Source organism: Wyeomyia smithii, chromosome 2 (assembly GCF_029784165.1).
Source record: "Wyeomyia smithii strain HCP4-BCI-WySm-NY-G18 chromosome 2, ASM2978416v1, whole genome shotgun sequence".
Lineage (NCBI taxonomy): Eukaryota > Metazoa > Arthropoda > Insecta > Diptera > Culicidae > Wyeomyia > Wyeomyia smithii.
In genome coordinates this window covers 96,764,111-96,785,618 of record NC_073695.1, presented here as the reverse complement: position 1 = coordinate 96,785,618, position 21,508 = coordinate 96,764,111, and the positions used below count along the sequence as shown (strand labels likewise).

The window sequence follows — 21,508 nt, the reverse complement described above, 5'->3', positions numbered from 1 at the left end:
ACTTTTTTATTCTTCATTGTGCTGTGTTCTGTCGCTAGCAGTCAAATTAATACACACAGCTGAGCGAAGCAAGAGAGGTGAATCACTCTAAAGACAATACACAGAAGTACGCCGCGGTGCAAACTGCTGAGATATATTCCTTTTTTTTTAGTTTCGAGATGCAAAACAAACAACGCAACCTACTTTCTTACGTAGATGCTTCTCTCGTTTGATATATGCTCAAGGGACACACAGTAAAAATGCTGCTGTGAACTCTGTTGTGTAGTTATTGTGCGCAAAGTCCTTTTGTCTGAGAAACCCCAAAATACTTCATAATCTCTCTGGAAAAATATTTAGATTCCACCGCGGTGTTTTTTTTTGCAAACTGCTCAGATACACATGATTCGCTGCTCTCTTTAAACAAGTCGTGTACCAGTGTGAGAGCAAATGTTTTTGCAGTGAAAGATATTTTCCAGTGAGGTAGTGGCGAGAAATGACAAGCCTGCTCCCCACCCCATTCAGTTATTCTCCACTAGCTTCTAACGCTTTTCGAAGTTGCCGCAGGCGGCGCTGAAGGATTCCATGGCTATTTCATCCCAGATTTTCTGGATAACAGCTTGAAATTGTTCCAAGTTGGAAATCAATAAGCAGCAATAAGTTCTTGTAATCAATAAGCATCGGCATAATGCAGTACCAGAAACAAGTCCGTTGGATTCGAATCTGGGGGCTGGGTGACCGTTATTTTTTATCCAGAAAATTCTTCGAATTGTCGTTTTGCAATAAATAGTATTGACTTTGTTTTTGTCGATGAAAACCAGTAAAAGCTTACCTCGCTCGCAAAATGCTCCGTGAACCATCACTGAAGCTGCACTCTGGAATCAAGAAACACTTCTTTGGGATTCTGAAATATCATCTTTTTCTGCTGCCCACAATCGTCCATTTTGTGCATTTTGTGGCTGCTCCAGGACAAATGGAAGAAATCAACTCGTGACCAGCGTGCCGTGAAAGTATCATTTTCGCTCAAGCCTCTCTTTCTTAAAGGATTCGGGAAGGTCCTAAGCTTCGCGCTTCTCGTAGGCGTTACAATGGTGGCAAATTTTTGAGTTGAACGTTGCCATTTTCGACGATCCTCATAAATTTAATGATTTGTGGTGTCCTTGCAGAAGGTGGCTTACCGGATCTTCCACGATCTTCTAAAGGGGATGTCTCCTTGTACCTTTTGATGGTTTTATGGACGAAATCTTGCCTAACTCATCGCGATTTTTGATGATTGAGTATTGTGCAAGGGCATTTATAGAAAAACACTTTACTACTTACTTCCCGGTTTCCGAGAGTTGTGATTCGAAATACAATATTAGGATAATACATTATCCAATTTGATTGCCGTCAAAACTGTTGGATTTTTAAGAAATTTTCAAACAATAAACGTATGTTTATAATAGTGTATTAAGAGGAAAGTTGTATAGTATCATCAATTAAAAAAAATCACTTTAGAATTTGTACCGTGCCCACAATAAGTTGTGTTTTCTTGAGCATCCTAGATATTTTATTTTTTATAAATCTTACCTACATCCACCCTACCACAGCGCATATCGCCGCCAAACAGTGTCGTCTCAGAGCTGCAGAAAAGCTTTGCTTTACTGTAACTTAAATGTCACACGTTTGGAAGATTTAGCCATCACACCATAGCGACTCAACGAGTCGTGCAGCGGCTGAGCTTTCGGGAGAGTCAACGATGCAGCACTTGGATCGGTGCGGTAGTGTCAAGAGCAGCTACCACTCAATACCGTCGCGTCGTCGCCGGAATTCGCGTTTGTAGTCGTGCGCATCGCGGCTCAGTCCAGTCGCGTTATTTCTTTGTTGGAATTTATCCAACAATCGTTTAGTTCGCGTTTGACAGCGGGACAGTGTAGTTCGCGAAGTGTTTTGTTTTCGGGCGGCAGTCGATTTGTTTGGTGTATAAAGCTCAACGCTGTTGTTTTTTTACTGTTTTGTGTACAAGAGTTTTATTTCGCTTTTCTGCTACAGGTGAGTTGCTGGCGGCATCTCTTTCCAACTATTGGTCTGAAGTGCAGACACTGTGTTTTGCGGGTGACCGAAGAGCTTGGAAGGCGCAGGTTTAACAGGCTCTTCCTCCCACCGCGTCAGGGCTGTATGGATCTGTATGGAAAGATGACTCAGAACACTGCATCTAAATTGCAGTCGAAGAAGTGATTTCAGTAAAGTGGCGACTATGGTTTTTTCTCTCATTCGTTTTATGTTCCCCCGCGATGGTTTTTGCAAAATAAAGGGAAAAGTGTCCATCGTGAAAAAGATGGGAATCGCTTGTCAGATCTTTCCCGCCGATTGGTAGATTGCTTTTTCGACGATTGTGCGCTCGGTGAAATTATTTCCAGTGGTCAGGCTTTATGTGAAATAAGCAAAAATGAAATGTTTCTAACCATTTGGCTCGACCAGGTGGTACGACAATGTCAGCCAGTGTGCACTATAGTGCTTCCGCGCAGTGCGTTAAATCAGTGGAGGAAGAATTAAACATAGGAACGACTTTTGGAACGAGTGGAGAATAAGAATTTCTAGCGTTTATGCAAAGCAGGCTCTTAACTCGAGAGCGCGGTGTTGCCGGTGACTTCAGCGCGTAAGATTTGGCCGTGACGTCAGGCAACGAACCTTTCTGCCAGAGTGAAATGATTAACACCGCTCTACAAATAAGCAATGCTTACATTGCGGCGAACCAGAGCATAACTATGTGCCACGAATTTATAATTAGCGGTCTTGTAAGGCCTATGTGCGACGGAAATACGGTTTAAATGATGTTGCTTTTTTAAAAGCCGTTGATTGCTTACGATTCGTACGTTATGAAATAAGTGTTTTTAATAGATTGATATGTGGTGATATATGATAAACGATCGAAATGCGTTGTGACATGTGACTTTATCTGATAATAAATAATATTGAAAGATGTGGTTAAATGGGGTATCTATATGTTTTTCGGTTTAATTACCAGGTAAGTGACTCTATTTGGTTTGGTTGTCGATACTAATTTTGAGAAGAACATTTTGTTTTTAGTGGATCTAAGAATTACAATTCGAGTGAAACAAACCCAACGCATAAAAACTATAGCATTGGCCTAATCATTTGTGTAAATGAACTTAAATTCGAATACATTTGCTTAAATGAGCTTTCAGATTTCGATTACCTACCGTTCAAAAACGCTTTCGTTATTATTTTGAGAAGTTTCAGTTCGACTTGTGTATGTGTGTATATTTTTACTGCTTTGTTATCGAATCTTGTAAGTTTTTTTTATATATTCGTCTATGATATCAGATTAGGTTTTTGTAATTTGATTTGATCTCGAATTCTAAATATTTTATTCCTAATTTTTGGTTACTAATTGAGCTTGTGAGTTATAACGAATGCGAGTTTAAATATGATTATTTGGGTTGAAAATAAGGTTCTTTCATGAAACTATGCTCATTATTAAAGGTAAATCAGTCAGTCATTCTCCGCACTTTGGAAGCAGTTTTCATTGAAAATTCTATTCATAATGACGAAATTCTTCGTTTCAATTGGCTACAAAAAGTAAAGTTCTGGTGGTATGAGCGGAACTCTCATCACGAGCGACGAAACTTTTATCGAGGAGCTAACGAAAAATTGCAATTTTCCAGAGAATATGACAGATTTCAATATAATAGGAGAAACGTGGTTAAAGCAAGAACATACTTCAATATTTTTATTTTTTCCAGGTTATTGGAGCCATTTTGTACTTCAGCAAAGTTTTGAGAAGAAGTATTGCCATTATGCCTCCACTTGTCTTAACTTGTTCACTTATTGCTAAAATATATTATAACTTTGTAAGACAAAGTCCTGGAGATGTGCGTTATTTGCGAAAACGTGTGCCCTAACGATTATGACAAACAATCTTGTGAAATGCAACTAACTTCCACTTGAAAAACTCTATAACTCTGTACCTAATGAAGATAGGAATTTTGTTTTAGCAGCAAAGTTCAACAATTTTCAATGTTCTTCAACTTCTGTTCTATTTTGTTAAATCTCTTCACACAAAAAGTTTGCTTCTTACTTTTGACATAAAAGCATCGAATAACTTTTGACACTTTGAGATTATGCAGGTCATTCAGACGAACAATTTTTTCGAAGGCTCCATTAAGCTAGAATCAATGCAAAAATCTCTAAGGAATTAGGTTCGAATTTTTGCTGTTTTAAACCACAGTACGTTGACTTTCAAAATCTGATAAATTGCCAGTCAGAGTAGATGTGCCTTAAGGTTCAGTCTTGGGTCTAGTCCTGTACAAAATGTTTACTTCAGATCTTCCTGATTTCCCTTTAGTATGCACAAAGTCGTTGTTCTGCGATGCTGTCATCTGTAGACGATTGCAGAAAAGTATTTTTTCATCCTTTGTGCAAAAATAAAATTTTTCCTCCAATTCTTCTGAAACTCACTTGATTCCTCAATTTTTCCGCATAAACCTCGAGCTTCTTTTATCAAAATAAATGCTAATCACGTTATCAAGAAAAAAAACCTACCGGGCAAAAATGTAGTCCTCGTGTAGCTACACTGCGAAAACGAATTCCACCAGAGTGAATTCGACCGGCACAAGCGGCACGAGCAACGCTGTCTATTTTTTTTTCTTCCAATCTCTTTTCCTCTTCTGCCATACTCAAGAAACCAACTGTGAAACGCACCGCAGATAGCTCTACCGTGTAATTATTGTGCGTGATGTCCACACGTGTGAGAAAGTACACCATAGTTTATTGTCTCGCAAGAGAGAGATTTCAGATTTCACCGCAGTGCGCTCAGGTATCTCAGCAGATAAAAATCGTTTGTCGCTCTCTTCTAGCATGAGCGTTGATTTGCTCTTTGGTGTGACGGCAGTTTTTTTCGCAGTGCAAATGGTTGAAAGAATGAATTGAATGAAAGAATTATTCTTTGAATGATGCTTAAACCGTCAAAATTCTATGAAAGATTGTGACAGTCTAGGTTGCAAAGCATGATGATGTATAGAAGCCAAGCCTGGTTACCATTTTGAATTCAAAGATGACCACTTTCAGTTTCTGGAAAACAACGAAAATAACTGAATACCACTCAATACGGGTATTTTTGGAATAGCGGTGATGTACAAAAGCCAAAAGTCGAATGTTTAAAATTATTAAATTAAACACAAAAATAGGCGGGACGAAGGTTGCCGGGTCAGTTAGTACCCCATATAATTCGAAAATTAAATGGTGTAGTAGGTGGGCGTTTTGGTGAGGGGGTTTAGTTAAAAAAGAAAGTTTTTCTCATTACCAAAATGAATTATATATGTTTGGTAGGTATTTGTATTTGCGTATCTTTGTTTTAGCTTGACTTTTTTTTTGATGCGATGTTAAATCTGTAGCATATCTTTTGATTATTTCTTCATGCTCACTATTGTTTATTTAACCTTATATAATGTTTTATGAATTTAGATTAATCCATTTTGGCCTAGGTGTTCGACTTTTTGAACAGAACTTTACAATTTTGTTACATTTTCTTTGTTCGTTTTCTGTATATAATAGCTGGGAATGTTAGGTACAACATTCAGACATTGTCACAAACGCGCACTATTCATCCGTAAAAAATGTAATGTTCGTGTTTATTCTGAATGTCTTGAAGCTTTTGTACCACATAGAGAACAAATTTCAATTAAATTATATTCTCCAGGACTATTCTCATTATTTTTTTTATTACACATCGGCCCACTGATCGGTAAAACCAATAGTGAAAAACTCAATTGTGGAAAGTCGGTACAAGTTTTTTTCGTCATTTTTTTTCTTGATTAGAACAATATAAACCTGTGTCGTGGAAATCGCGTTCTGGTTCTAGGTCCAGGTCATAATTGGTTGAACAATCTCTTAAACGAGATTAAATGAGCTTTCATCATCAGTAGTAACAGTACCAGAAATTTGCATAAGCCAAAAAACTGCCACTCTTCGATATCAACAAACTACATCCACCATGAAGAGCGTATTTACACTCGACCAGCGAAATTAGTGTGACTTAGTATATCAATTAATCTCGGTGTTAAGTTTTTTTTCCTGCTTCTCTTTGACGCGTCAACACCGGAGACTTGTTGCGGGTTTGGCTTTCTCACCAAACAATTAATATCAGCAGTCGTTTTTAACGAGAGGTATTTAAAGAGCGGGAACATCACAATTATGCAATTCTGCAAATATTACGCAATTGTTTAAATATCTACCTCACGAGCAAGAAACAACCTCTACCGGAGCAACTTGTTTGACCGGTGTTTTTCGTCTGTTATTTTTTTTTCGTTTGTCGTCTGGAGCTAAAATGATAGTAGTTATTGAAAATAAACTGGAGGTGATTAAATATGCAAATTTGAGCGGGGGCCTAGTGTGGTTGGTAACGTCTCCGCCAACCACGCTCGACGCCTGGGCTCGAATCCCACCGCCGACATAGGTGTCGATGGTTGTGAGGTGGTGTGATCCACTAACAACCAACCCAACTGGTCTAGATTCAATCCTAGCCGACACCGGCAGATTTTCTGAGGCGAAAAATCTCTGGGATCACGCCTTCCATCGCATGAGGAAGTAAAGCCGTTGGCGCCGGTCCGTTGATAAACGGGTCGTGAGTTAGGGTCCTGGGTGTGGAGTCGCCTCCCTAGGCGTCGGTGATTGGCCACAACAGTGGCGGAACTAGACCGACGGAAAATAAGCGAGAATAAACAAAAAATATATGCAAATTTAAAATTCAACTTCAACAACCAATCAAATAAGAATTCAATCACCTCGGCTACTGTAGTTAATCATTAAATATGCTACGGATAACGATCAATTATCATCAATTTCGTGAACACTTCCCACACTGACCTCGATTCCATTCTCGGCGCATATTTTAATCCGTCACTGCTCTCTCATTGTTGATATTGTGAACACCTTCACACTACAATAATTCGCCCCAGTAGTCATCATAAAACGACCGAGCGATTGATCAATTCGGGCAATAGTAGTAGGTAAGCGTGTAGGCATTCGAGACACGGGACACAACATATGTTTCCTGTGTGCAATAACATTCCGCTACTACAGTTGATCGTAGGTTGCCTCAACCAAACTATACTTTTGATCATCATCTAACTCACACACACAATAACCTATACCCACGAGTACATATTAACATTCAATATGTAGACCGTAACAACTACAGTCGCTCGCGATTCACGTTTCGCGTTGAATCAGAATGCTGTGGGAGCCCGTTGGTATTTACGGTTGAGCTAGAAGGTAGCAATTTAAAAATTCCTGCGTGGTCACTCTGCGCACGGTCGGTGGTGTCGCGCACACATACGCGCAGAGATAAGCCACGAAACTGAGGCAGAAAGCGTGCCGGTATGTTACATCGGACGTACAAAAACAAAACTGTAACAATTATCGCTCTCGTGTGCTTTTTTGTACGAAAAGGAAAGTAGTTTCGCTTTTATCATCCCGCGGTACGCTTTTGTTTGCGAATAGTGAATGGCTAACTAGCAAAGCATTGCCGCCGCACGGGAGAGCAGGTTCGTCACTTGGCTTCTTGTAAATTTCGAGTAACGAAGTCGCCAACCGTGGCATGCATGCCCGATATGGCAGGAAGGTTTTGTGGACTCCAATTTCGAAACAGTGAATGAAATCAACTGAAACATTTTGCCGCCATCACTTCCCACACGGCCTCGTAGGCAGCCGCCAGCGCAGTAGACAGAGCAGCAGTGGCCACAGCTGCTGCTTAGAGAAAATGATCAGAAAGGATTAAGTTGTCAATGGTGTTACGATCTGTATGGGGATTTTTGCCATATTTTATGCACAACTAATCAAAATAATTGAAACTTTTCTTTGAAATTCATTATGTATTTGGTACTGAACAACACATAGAGTAAGTCCCAATTTTAAGAATATTTTTAGGAATATATTATAGTATCTCACACACATGGAACTTTAAATGTCATTTATTTTCAGTTGGTTGTTCTGAAGATTCTTTCGTTCAACCTTTTGTTTTCCAACCGTGCCAGTGTTAAGAATTCGATACTAAACCATCGAAACAGTCAATACCAACGGGTTTTCTTGCATCTTACAGCAGGAAGCCACCTTTTTGAGAATTTTGAAATGATGCTCTGTGACCCCACAGAAAGGCGTCGTACACTAATTACGTAACGCATGAAGGGGGGGGAGAGGGGAGGTAACACCTTTGATTTATGCTAGAGTTCAAAAACTAGATCAATTGAATAGAAGTTGCCAGTTTCGAATCTATCGTGCAGCAACCTCAATCACACAGTCAATTTTATAAATAGAGCAAAGATAGAAATAGATCTAAGAATCTATACTTGTTAGGATTTCCGTTTCGGAATTGTTATTAAAGTTTTTTCATTAAATGGCAAAATAAATCAACTGGTATTTACCGTTTTGGTGGAGTGATCTCTTTTTTAAGTAACGGTCAGAATGGTATTAATATACATTCTGTCATAACCATCGTGTAGCATCGAATGCAGGGATTTCATTTCTTGAATTATTAACGTGACTCAATACTAATGTAATGTGGATTTTTATCTACACGCTACACTAATTGAATAATCGATTTTGGGTCAATTGGACCAGTTACATAGGGAATTTTCTACAGTTTTTATTCTACAAAAAATATTACTAATACATAATAAAACAAAAATGTGGTTTATGGATGACTTTGAAAAATTTAATAAACTATTGGTAGAAAAACGGTAGACGGTCCTTTGCTAGTCAAGGGCGTCGAAAGGTGCATGGACACGCGACCGAGAGTGGCGGCGTTGTCCGACCAACTCGACACCATAATCGAGTTCTCGGCGAACAGGCGGAATATCGACGGCGATCTTAAGCAGAGCCTCCTTCTGCTTCGGGGCACCATTGATGAATCCAGAAAAGAGCACGAAGAACTCGTAGCTCAAGTGAAGGCGGCCAGGACCAGGAGGGCGACTGCATCCAAAGAGGTGCCGACAGATGCCCCACTGGGGTCCAGAAATGAAAAAAGGTGGTCAAAAGTCATTTTCTCGTAAACGTTACATTTTAGAGCAATACTGTCTTCGGGAAAGTTTTAGAGTGAAAAAAGACCCTTCATTGGACATTAACAGATACGTGATGAATCCTCCAACAAGTGAGATAATAAGGACATTTTCTATAAAAATCAATATTTTTTATCGCCGTCTTTGGCAAAGTTTTTCAAAATAACATAAAAAAAAAAACTTTGCTGAAGACACTAGGTAGCTATTTCTCAATCTTACTGAGCTATCTGATTATGTTCAATGATGTTTTAAAAAAAGGTTTTTGCCGTTAAAATTCATATTTTATACCACTATACCTCGAATATTCTCACTGAACTTTTAAAACAACATCAGATCTTTATTTTTTATATGTTACAGCAGACTTTTATTTACGATAAAAAGGTTCCTATCAATTTTTCCTGACAAAAAATTAACTTCTGACAAGTAATTTTCGATTTTCTGCCGTTTCCCAACACATCCCACGGCAAGATTAGCACCAATTGAATTGTCCATGTGCTCTACACACACGGCAGTTAAAATTTCTTGCAGGAATTTTCAGAAACTTATAAAATCATGGAACAAAACCACTTTAACGTAAGTTCATTCAACGTAAAAATGCAAAGCTTGCTATGTTTTTTCCAACAAATATCCGCTATTGATCAACGTGATATTAAGGAACTTACGTTAAAGTTGCTTTGTTCCAACGGGTTACGTTAAAGTTGCTTTGTTCCATGATTTTATAAGTTTCTGCAAATTTCTGCAAGAAATTTTAACGGCCGTGTGTGCAGAGTACATGAACAATTCAATTGGTGGTAATCTTGCCGTGGGATGTGTTGGGAAACGGCAGAAAATCGAAAATAACTTGTCAAAAGTTAATATTTCGGCAGGAAAAATTGATAGAAACCTTTTTATCGTAAATAAAAGTTTACTGTAACATATAAAAAATAAAGCTCTGATGTTGTTTTAAAAGTTCAGTGAGAATATCAGAGGTATAGTGGTATAAAATATGAATTTTAACGGCAAAAACCTTTTTTTAAAACATCATTGAACATAATCAGATAGCTCCATAAGATTGAGAAATATCTACCTAGTGTCTTTAGCAAAGTTTTTTGTTATGTTATTTTGGAAAACTTTGCCAAAAACGGCGATAAAAAATATTGATTTTTATAGAAAATGTTTTTATTATCTCACTTGTAGGGTGATTCATCACGGATCTGTTAATGTCCAAAGAAGGGTCTTTTTTACTCTAAAACTTTCCCGAAGACAGTATTGCTCTAAAATGTAACGTTTACGAGAGAATGACTTTTAACCACCTTTTTTCATTTCTGGACCACAGTGTGCCCCCTCCTTCGCGGCGGTTTGCTCTACGGGGCTGGTCGCTAAGCGAACGAGGCAGTCTCTGGGAGAAGCGGCCCCCGGGAAACACCAAGAAACGGTTGGTCGTGCTACTCCCGCGGGATAGCACACCGGTTCAAGGTTCACCGGAAAACCGGCTGAGGTGGAGGCTGGGGGCAAGCCTTAGACTACTGTAGAGGGTAGGAAGCGTCGGGAAGGTGTGATGCGCCAAGATGGCGGAGCGTCTAGAAGACTAAAAAGGGCAAAAAGGCGCGGAGTAGGGGGGATGCCCTCATACTCTAGACGGATTGGCCCAAGTACTCAGGAGTCTTGAAGAAGATGAGGGGAAAACCCAGCTTTAGGATCGGGGGACGGACGTGCGGAGTATCCGCGATCTCGCACTGGCAAGATGATAGTTGAGCTCCGGAAGGACACCAAGAACAAATAGGGTACCGTAAGCCGGGGTGAGATTGTGCCATACAAACCCATTGTTTGTCGGCCCTCTCAAGGCGATTACAAGACCAATCTTTCTTGAATAAGTTTTCTCGAATACTTAGCCAAAACCTAAATTAATCCACCTAGCGGTCAGACTCAGCCTTTCTCATTCAAACTTATTATTTGTAAAAATAGATTTACATGAATGCTTAAATCCAATGAATGTTTATCCACTCTGGGTTCTAAAATATTGATGTTGTAATTAAAGTATAAAATATGAAATTTGACGTAATGTTAGTACTTAAGAAATAGCGAAATAAATGCAATGGCTCTTAATTTCGAACAATTTAATCACGAGCGATGCCGGGAACGTTCAAATAGTACGATACCACATTTAAATCATGTTGAGGCCATATATATTGATCGAAGCAGGTAAAGTGTTGAATAGTCTTTGAATTTCTGTTTTTTCTAAAACTTTTAAACAGCATATCAAATTGTTATGAAGTTTGTCATTTGTAAGTTTGAGAGATGACTCATTTGTATGACACTAGTTATGTTCAAATAAGTCGTGTAATACTTGAGATAATAGACTTTCGTTGTTTTACAAATTAAACATAACGCTTGCTTAAGTTTGATTACAATCAAATAAAAAGGTAACGTATGGGGCAGCCAAACTTTGAAACCACGTGTTCAATCATAATTCATCAGTTAACCCTTAACTAGCCCGTTTATCTGATATCAATATTGTTCAAATCTGTTGTGTAGTTTCTAAGATAATGAAGTTTCGTGATTTTTACATTTCGATACATTACAGACGAAGTTACATTCCGATTACAGCAAAATTCAATAGGGTGTTATGAGGCAGCTAGACCTTTCATTTGATGCTAATTCTGTGGAAATCGGGTCAACCATCTCCGAGAAAAGTGAGTGAGCCCAAGTAGTCATCAGAATATGTTTCTTTTCATAACTGGATTTCTCATTTTTAAACATAACAGGAAAAGTAATAATCCGTTTGTAAAAAAAAAATCATTAGGGTCTTATGGGGCAACAAGACCATTCATATGACACTAATTTTATAAAAATCGGGCCAGCCATCTCTGAGAAACATGAGTGAGATTAAATAGTCTCCAGAACACGTTTCTTACCATAACTTCTGAACCACATGTTCAATCTTCATAAAATTCAAAAGTTAAGGGTTTTTAAGGTATCCCGTTCATTTGAAACTAATTTTAATCAAATCAGATGTGTGGTTTCTGAGATATTGATGTTTCGTGATTTTTACACTTTGATACATAACCTCTAAACTAGAAATCAGATTACAAAAAAATTCAATAGGGTCTTATAGGGCAACTAGACCTTTCATTTGCAATTAATTTCATTGAAATCTGTTCGGTCAGACCATCTCTGAGAATAGTGAGTGCGAAAAAAGGTGCACATAGACACGTACACACCCACACACAAACATATACACCTATACATGCTTATATGCAGAAAATGCTCGATTCGTCTAACTGAGTCGAGTAGTATATGACATTTGGCCATTTGGATCACTTTTCTACCTTTTAATTAGCCAGTGATCGTTAGGAGGAAGTCAATATGTTTACTTTCATGATGTGATTTCACATTTTCATGAACAACGGACAAAGTTACAATCCGATTGCAATGAAGTTCAATAGCAACCTATGGGGCAGCTAGACCTTTCATTTGACACTAATTTTGTGAAAATCGGTTCAGCCATCTCTGAGAGAAATGAGTGAGTTTAAACAACCTCAGGATAACTTTTCTTTACATAACCTTTGAACTATATGTTCAATCATTACAAAATTCAAAAGTTAAGGGTTCTGGAGACAGCCCGATCATTTGAAACCAATTTTGTTAAAATCGGTTGTGTGGTTTCTGAGATATTGATGTTTCGTGATTTTTACATTTTGATACATAACCTCTAAACTGAAAATCCGATTACAATGAAATTCAATAGCAACCTATGGCGCAACTAGACCTTTCATTGGCAATTAAATTCATGAAAATCGGTCCAGCCATCTCTAAGAAAAGTGAGTGAGAAAAAAAAGTTGCACATACATACACACACACACATACACACATACATACATACATACAGAAAATGCTTAGTTCGTCGAAAGGGGCGAGTGGTATATGACATTCGGCCACTGGGACCACTTTTATACCTTTGGTTTTTCCAGTGATTGCTATACCTTTCTAGGAGAAAGGCAAAAAGACTAGTCTTCTGAACCGGATGATATGACTGACAAGCCACGGGTTGAATTGCTCAATATCACCTCTACTGGCACAATCTCACCCCGGCTGACGGTACCTACAAAACGGCAGCCGAGAAGGAGGTGCAAGTGCGGGCACTCAACTCAGAGGTGACTTTCCAGTTTAAACGAAATCACCGAGGGGTGCGACACTGCACAAGACCTCGAAGCAAAGTGCAGGGTGGAGATGGATAAGGAGTCGATCCGCCTCCACAAAGGTCCGGCGGGGACCCAGGTAGCAACTTTCCGACTAGAGTCGGAGGACGTTAACCTGGCCCTGAAAGAAAGCAAACTGAAGGTCGGTTGGTCTGTATGCCCTCTGAGCATACTTCAGCAACCGGACATTTGCTTCCGGTGCTTTGAGGGACCGAGTGAAAGGGGCTCGATAGGAACCAGTTGTTCAGGCGATGTGGAGGTGCAGGCCATTAAGCAAAGGACTGTGAGGAGTCTACCAAGTGTATGGTACGTAAGGGGAAACGGGACGCCAAATACTTTATGGGAGGCCCAGCCGGTAAACCGGCTGCCAATCCACGGGCTTAAGGGTGACGCAACAAAATCATTGCTTCGCGGCCCAGCAGCTGCTATACCAAGCAGCCACTAGGTCGTTGTCGGACATCGCCATCATATCGGACCCCTACCCCATCCCTCCCGGAAACAGTAACTGGGTTGCCGATAAGTCCAGTATGGCGGCCATATGGACGACGAGCAAGTTCCCGGTTTAGGAGTTCGTTTCAACCTCAGAAGAAGGGTACGTAGTTGCCAAGTTGAACGGAGTGTTCTAACGCAGTTGCTATGCTCCGCCACGTTGGTCTACCGAAAGGTTCACCCAGATGGTCGAACTGTTATCCATGGAGCTAACGGGCCTAACGCCGTTGGTGGTGGCGGGTGACTTCAACGCTTAGGCTGTTGCGTGGGGAAGTCGCTTCACGAACCAGAGGGGTCAGATCTTGTTGGAGGCTTTGGCAAAGGCCAACCTAGATCTGGCCAATGTTGGGAACAAAAGTATATACAGCAGAAATGGTTCGGAGTCGACCATTGACGTGACGTTCTCCAGCCCAGGACTGATCAAGAATTGGAGGGTTGACGACGGCTACACTAAAAGCAACCACCAGCTGGTCTGCTATAGTGTAGACAACAACGAGAGGCGGAAAGCGACGGATAGAGCCAACACTCCGACCGTCCGCGGGAGAAAGGCATCGCATTTCGATGCCGAGGTATTCGAAGAGGCAATTTGAAGAGAGTGCGAAGGCGGCAGTTGGCTCCGCCTGACTCCGCCTAGTTTTCATGCTATCGCGGGCGTGTGACGCCACCATGCCTAGGACTCGCCATACTAGAAATGGAATGCACCGGTTTACTGGTGGACGAAGGCGATAGCCGACCTCCGTAGTGCGTGCCTCCATGCAAGACGGAGGATACAGCGTGCGCGAAACAAAGTAGAGAGGACAGAGCGCCGCGCAGCATTCGGTTTTGCAAGATCGATGCCAAAGACTGCGATATAGGCTAGCAAGAGGGTCAGCTTCTATAGGCTATGTGCGAGTGCCAATATGAATCCGTGGGGTGACGCCTACAGGATCGTAATAGGCAAGACTAAAGGCGCGCTGGCGCATGCAGAGCAATCACCAGCGATGCTGGAGCGTATCATCGAGAAACTCTTTCCGCGCCACGAGCCAAACCTTTGGCCACCGACGGTCGAGTCTCACGTCCGACGTTCCAGTATCTCATACATAGACCACGGATGGTCGGCCAGCCTGCCGCACATCCAATCCTCGACGACAGCCGTGTCGAGGTTGAGGAGGTGGTAAGGGTTACGAATGAGGAACGCATTGTTATGCCAAATCCCTAAAGTTGAGCGAGGCACCGGGACCTGATGGTATCTCTAACCTGGCAGTCAGGCTGGCTATAAAAAAGGGCTGCTGTTCAGGGCAGTCACGCAGAGGTGCCTGGATAACTGTCTTTTTCGGGACATGTGGAAGCGACAGAGACTGGTCTTACTGCCAGGTCTACGCAGGTCCACGCAGGTCCACGCTGGATGCCATCTCCTCCGTCACCAAGACGGTGGAGGTAGCACTCCAGCACAAGATAAAGGGAATACGCTATTGCCCAATCGTCACGCTTGATAGCGCCAGTTTGGACTCCATAGCGCTCGCGCTCAGGAGTATCCATGTACCGGTGTCGCTGTACAAGATTTAGGAAAATAACTTCCAGATCGAGTACTTGTTTACAACACGGAGGAGGGTCAGAAGTGCGTCCCAATCACCGCAGGAGTTCCGCAAGGTTCTATCCTGGGTCCGGTGTCGTGGGATGTCATGTATGACGGAACGCTCCCGAAAAATGAAGCTTGCGCATCATAATACGGAGGTCACGGTTGTGAACAACCGTAAATCGGAGCAACAGGTGGTGGTCAGAGTCGGAGACTGCACCGTCACCTCAAAGCGATCTCTGAAGCTCTTGGGGGTTATGGTGGACGACAAGCTCACGTTCGGGAGTCACGTCGACTATGCCTGTACAAGGGCCTCATCGGCTATTGAAGCACTATCTCGTATGATGTCCAATAGCTCAGCGGTTTATGGCAGCAGGCGAAGACTTCCTGCCAGCGTGGTTTTGTTCATTCTTAGGTATGGTGGGCCCGTGTGGTCCAGAGCGCTAGGTACTAACAGTTACCGCGGTAAACTGGAAAGGTCCAACAGGCTCATGTGCCTGAGATTTGCGAGTGCATATCGTACGGTGTCATATGACGCAATTTGTGTCTTGTCCGGCATGATGCATATCAGCATCGCCATCAAGGAGGACAGAGAATGTTTCAACCAACGTGACACAAGGGGCATACGAGGTACCATAAGGTCATTCTCGATGCTCCGCTGGCAGCTGGAATGGTCCAAGGGAATAGTCTAACTCCACGAAGGGCAGATGGGCGCAACGACTTATACCAGAGATATCCGGATGGGTCGGAAGGTGCCATGGTGAAGTGAGCTTCCACCTTCCAGATCCTGTCAGTCCATGGTTGCTTCAGACAATATCTGCACAGGTTTGGACACGCGGGGTCTCCGAGGAGCGATATGATGGGTGTGAGCAGCATGATGGCTGTGAGCGGGCCTGGCTCTACTCTGGACAATCTAGTCCAGAGGTCCGCCTCCCAGATTGTTCTGGAGCTGCAACGTGTGTGACGGGTCAACCACCAACACGCCAGTGGTAGCTAACTACCAATCTCCAGGTAGTTAGCTAGGAGGTTATAAGAGTGAAGAAGGTGCATCACGCACAAAAGCCACTCCCCGACGTAATACTTAACCGTCGTTCCGGGAAGACCAGGGCTGGAGACTGGAGGGGTTTTGGTTGGTCAGGACAGGGATCATTAGGTGTTTGGGAGAGTATAACTGCCCCAGCATCTCTCCCCTAGTTTCATCCCCACACTCTGAGAGCTCTCTTCTCAGGTGTCTGTTCGCCGATTTTCCACCACCTTAAAGAAAAACTCAAGCACACACACACACATACAGAAAATGCTCAGCTTTTCGAATCGACTCGTGTGATATATGTCATCGGCCCTTTAGAGCACTTTTATACCTTCGGTTTTGCCAGTGATTTCTGTACCTTTCTAGGAGAAAGGCAAAAAGCAACGCGGAAAGAAAACGTATTCTAATGCGCAAAAATAATATTTCTATTTTATTAAGAGACGAATGAAACAGAAAAAACGAATTTTACATGCGCATTGAGCTTTTCATTTTTTTTCAATAAATTGCCCACAAAACTCAATATCATAGACAAAACATCAACGTCAATGTTGTCAGTGTTTTCAATATCGCATAATTATTTTACTTTTACAGAGGAAAACGTATTGTCATACGACAAAAAATTGTTGTGACTTACTGAAATTTATCAATTCCTATGTGATTCAAGGCAACGCTCCACTTTATGTTTTACATCTTTCGGCATAGAAAAAAAGTAGTATGTAAAACATCAGATCTTCTGTCGGTCAAGGCGCACACTCACATTCGTTTTGCTATTTTCCCACTAGCACTTATTTTAATACTATAACTCCAGTTGAAGCATGCATATTTTGCTGATAAATGAGCTGCTAACAAAGTCTTGTACAAAATGCTGCTGTTTGTACTGTCGGCATTTTTCATTGTTTTCTTTCTTTTCTCCGGCAATAATCTCCCCTCCAGTGTGTTATCTGTACCCGGTGAAGGTCTCACACGAGCCCATCGTGGCCCACAGACACAGTTATCGCACAACAATAAGTGGGTAGTGAGGAGCAGGGGGTATTATCAAAAGCAAATAAATAAAATTTTGTTCATAAAATGATTTCGTCTTTGTGATATATTATCGTATACCGGCTGTTGGATTTTACCCTCTACCACTTGTCTAGGTCGTGGCAAGCTGGAACAATTGAAGTTGTGTGCCATTGAACAGCAGAGTATTGGCGCTGTGGAGTAGTAGCATGAGCGTGATAACAATGGATCTTCGAAAAGTGGGCTCATTTTAGGGTCGTATGTATAAGGCTGCTTGAATATACAGTCCACAGTGGGTGTGGAAATTTTTAAGTACTGCATTCCAATTAAATTAACTTAATTCAATTAACCTGGTACCTACGTTACCGGAGGTTTCTCAAAATGGCACAGACGGCTTACTTGCGAATCAGTTTATGCATGGTTTGCGGATGATGGGTTTATGAAATACAAGGACATGGCCGTGGTCAAAGATCATGGTTTCAGACGGTACAAAGTGTTGGTGTTGTTGCAGCAAAGATTAATTTGCGTCATACCATTCTGGGGCTGTGAAATGGGAGAAGAATTTATCACCACACGACCACAGCCAAGGCTTATACATTGCGCTGGATGAGCGTTACGGTAGGCGACATTCGAAAGAATTGTCGGTGTGCATTTTTATTTTTCCCACTGTTTTTCTGTGACTATGCATCCATCGCATCTCGGAAGTCTGTGCAGCTAGCGGATGAACGATTGGAACAATGAAATGCGACAACTCAATGCTGATGACCAGCCAACAATGAAATGATAATCGGAATTTTCCTATCCGCTTCCGAAGTTAACGCTTTATGGTTCTGACGGTGTGGCGCAAAATTTATTTATTACTGATTACACCTGGAACGCCTTTTGATTGTTCTCTTAAATTCGTTTGGAAAGAAGACATTGTTTACAATTATGAAAAATCAACATTCTCTATTTTTTTATTTACTACATGCTCAATTTCAATTACAGAAAATTATGACTTTACTCCTCATTCCTTTGTCGTCCACTGAGCCTAACATGAGTTTATCCTACGGGAGTTTCCGATTCCTTAAAAGCCAACAAATTCAATTGAGCATCTCGAAATAAGCAAACGACCCCTGGTTTGCCCTTTTAAAGTCTCCATCCGCTGCAGATCGATGGCGTCATCAAAACGCGGTACGTAAACCTTCGAGGTTGGGCATCGCAACTGGAACGTATTCAGCATTATTTGCTGATTTTGTTTGTCAGACACCTTTTCCCATAGGTGGCGAAGCGGAGGCTGGAAAATCGTTTCCTAACCTTTCAACCCAACTAAACCCGGTCGGATTTGCAAACTGATGTCGTGAATTCCATGTCGCTGTAGACGTGTGTAATGCACTGCGGAGGACCGAAGTACGTTGTGCACGGCCAAATCAGCAACGCCCGGCTCACGGCTCACGGCACCGTACGCGGATGTGAGTGGGTGGATGTATTTGCATGTCTACCGTGGGATGCAGATTGTAGATGAAATCGAATTTGTTTCACTTTCGTACGGCATGGTTGTATGGAGGAATCCGATCCAGTTGGCAAAAGAAAAAATACGCTCGTACTTGAGCAAACCTGTTCAGGTTGTTTTTCAGGCTTGATTGCGAACTCTTTCTGTGGGTCAAGCAGGGTAAAGTGATATGCGGTGCAAAGCGTCTAATTTAGCAAGATTCGATCCAATAGCGTTGAAAAGTTTGCCCAATCGCATTGATTGGTTCGTAATTACTTCATCTTGCATATAATTATTTAGCCCAAGATTGCTTTACTGCTAGTGTGTCAAGCCCTTCAGCAGGGGAAATGCTGTGTCTAAAGGTTGTTGCTTGTTGGAGTCTGAAACAACTTGTAGTCCCCAATACACCGAGTCAGTGTACGGCACCGATGCAACTGGAGTTGAAGCGAAAATTAGATAATGCGCAGCCATAATGAAATCGCTCAGGTCAATTATGCGCACGAGCGTCGGGAATCAAAACTTCAGAAGAATGATTGGAAGTAATAAAACGGAGGTCAATTACAATGAAATTAGTGTTTTCGGCGCAGGTTTCCTTTGGTTTTCTCGGCTGGCGATCAGACGATAGGAATATTGTAGTGGTGCGGAGAAGTAGGTTTTTAGCATTTATTTATGAGCAAAAAGCTCCAGTTTAAACTGAGCCGGATGATAACTGTATGATTTGTGTATTTACACTTAATGAATAGTTTGAAACTGTTGCGAATGTTTACAGTGTAAGTGCACCGTAAGTAATCTTGAAGTCGTTCTTCAACAGAATGTGCTTTCTTATAAAATAAATATATTTTTATTAAGTAAAGACTTGATGCACGTGGTTTTTGTTAGCAATGTTTCTACTGACGATTCACACCAATAAATGACTACTGTAAATGGGGAGGACGTGTTTCAACTCACTAGTGCCCAGTGCCGCCTTTAGACACGCTTCAGTTTACCCTCTAAAAAGCTTCAATAAATACTTTAAAAATTATAATAAAGATTCATAGTGATTTTACCGAGGTCAGTCTGAAAAATTACTTGGGCACTAGAAGGTTAAACTTTAGTGCAGGAAGCGTTATAATCGGGGCTTTGTAACTAAAAAGCAGTTGAATATGTATGAATGCTATTCGAAACAGGTTTAAAACTTAGCCAGTGAGGTTATCTCTTTTCAATCACATCATACCATCACATCGTGTCATCATGTCAACAGATAACCACATCAGCAGTCCATATTGCGTAGTACACTCCGAAGTTTGCCACAGTGAAACAGTAAAACTTCAACCGCAGGTCAACCCAACCGTCACCACTATCGAAATTATCAATCCGGCCCCGGACAGACAGCCGTCCATCTGCGCAATCTACTTTCGCGAACGTCGACCTATTAGAGTTGCACCGAATAGCGAAAAGGTTAGCTAGATATGCTACCACTACTGGATGTACAGCGCGACCCTAATGGCAAATCATGCGTGACGAATGATTGGAAAATCGAATTAAACAAGTTGGGTACAATTTATGAGATGTTGTCAGCCGTATGTTCGTTTTTTTGATCGGCTGCAGATAATGTCAAGAGTGTCAAGACATTTTGGTCTGGCACTGAAAGTTCATTAATTGGGATGTTCTTCGACATTCGACAGTCGTTTCCATCCGCTTTTTAACGGCTAGTGATTTTAAAACGTCCATTAATTATCAGTGCTGGAACGCTGGAAATCGAAAATAGGAGCGGCCTATATCCCGTTTTCATTTCGATTCTTTTTTGACTCTGTTTTGGTTCCGTTTTGTTCCAAAATCAAGTTCAGAGTTCAATACTTCAAAATATAGCAGATAGAAATGAATTGATTTGATATTTTATTATTTAGTGAAAATTGGAGGAAAATAGTAACACTTAGGACCACGCACGATAAGTAAGAAAAATTTAATGAAATCTGAAGCAGGTCCTTCGATATGCTGGAACATCAACTGCCTTAAATACTTTTTGAATATTCTTTTTCTAACAGTAGAATTCCCGTGCAAATAACTCTGCACTCATAGCCTCAAAGTTACAAAGTCCGCTTTGACAAGCCAATAGTAATGAACTTGAATCTAAGTAGAATCAGGCCGTTCGGTGTCAGAGAGACTTGCTCGCTAAAGTTTATTCTCAAGCTCTCACCCATCCCTTAACTTGACGCTTGTCTCACGCTGAATTCCAGAGAAAAAGTCAAACAGTTGGATGAGTACCTTTAAAGGCAATAATAAACGCCGTCAGTTTGGAGGGTAATTAAACGAGGCTCGGTAAAAAAGAGCAGCAGAATCTATGAAAATAGGAGTGTAGAGCGAAAGGTAAAAATATAAAAATTCGTCGTTCACCACCACGGTGATAAAAAGTACCTTCCTTTTCCGTTACAATCGTTAGAGTTTCAGTGGTAAACTCGGTCTCTGATAAAAACGATTGTAACACTTTCTTCTTTTCTTCTCTAATGACCATAAGGACCTGGGTTGTGCCTTAGTCGATTTTTACAAAGCAGAAGGTACTGAATTGTTATACATTGAAGATGTTAAATTAATCCCAAATAGCGTTTCCAAGCTAAGGTCCACCACGGAGGAGCAACTACGAAATGAGCAGTCGTTCAAGCTCATGATCAATATGACCCTCTATTGATTAAATAATCATTATTACCTGGTAAAAATATAAAAATTCGTCGCTCACCACCACGGTGATAAAAAGTACCTTCCTTTTCCGTTACAATCGTT

At 41.2% G+C, this 21,508-nt stretch overlaps 1 protein-coding gene across 3 annotated transcripts in view; it reads left to right on the top strand.

Moving 5' to 3' along the window:
- Window positions 1-1,873: 1,873 nt before the first annotated feature.
- The window catches only part of LOC129719559 (filamin-C), a 156,012-nt gene continuing 136,377 nt past the window's right edge, over window positions 1,874-21,508 (top strand). Inside the window, exon 1 of one of the 3 annotated variants that reach the window (XM_055670953.1) lies at window positions 1,874-2,007. The gene's annotated coding sequence lies outside the window, so the exon portion shown is untranslated. Of the gene's footprint in view, window positions 2,008-2,588; window positions 2,984-21,508 lie in introns of those variants that run through there. The other 2 variants (XM_055670954.1, XM_055670952.1) reach the window with 2 other exon arrangements.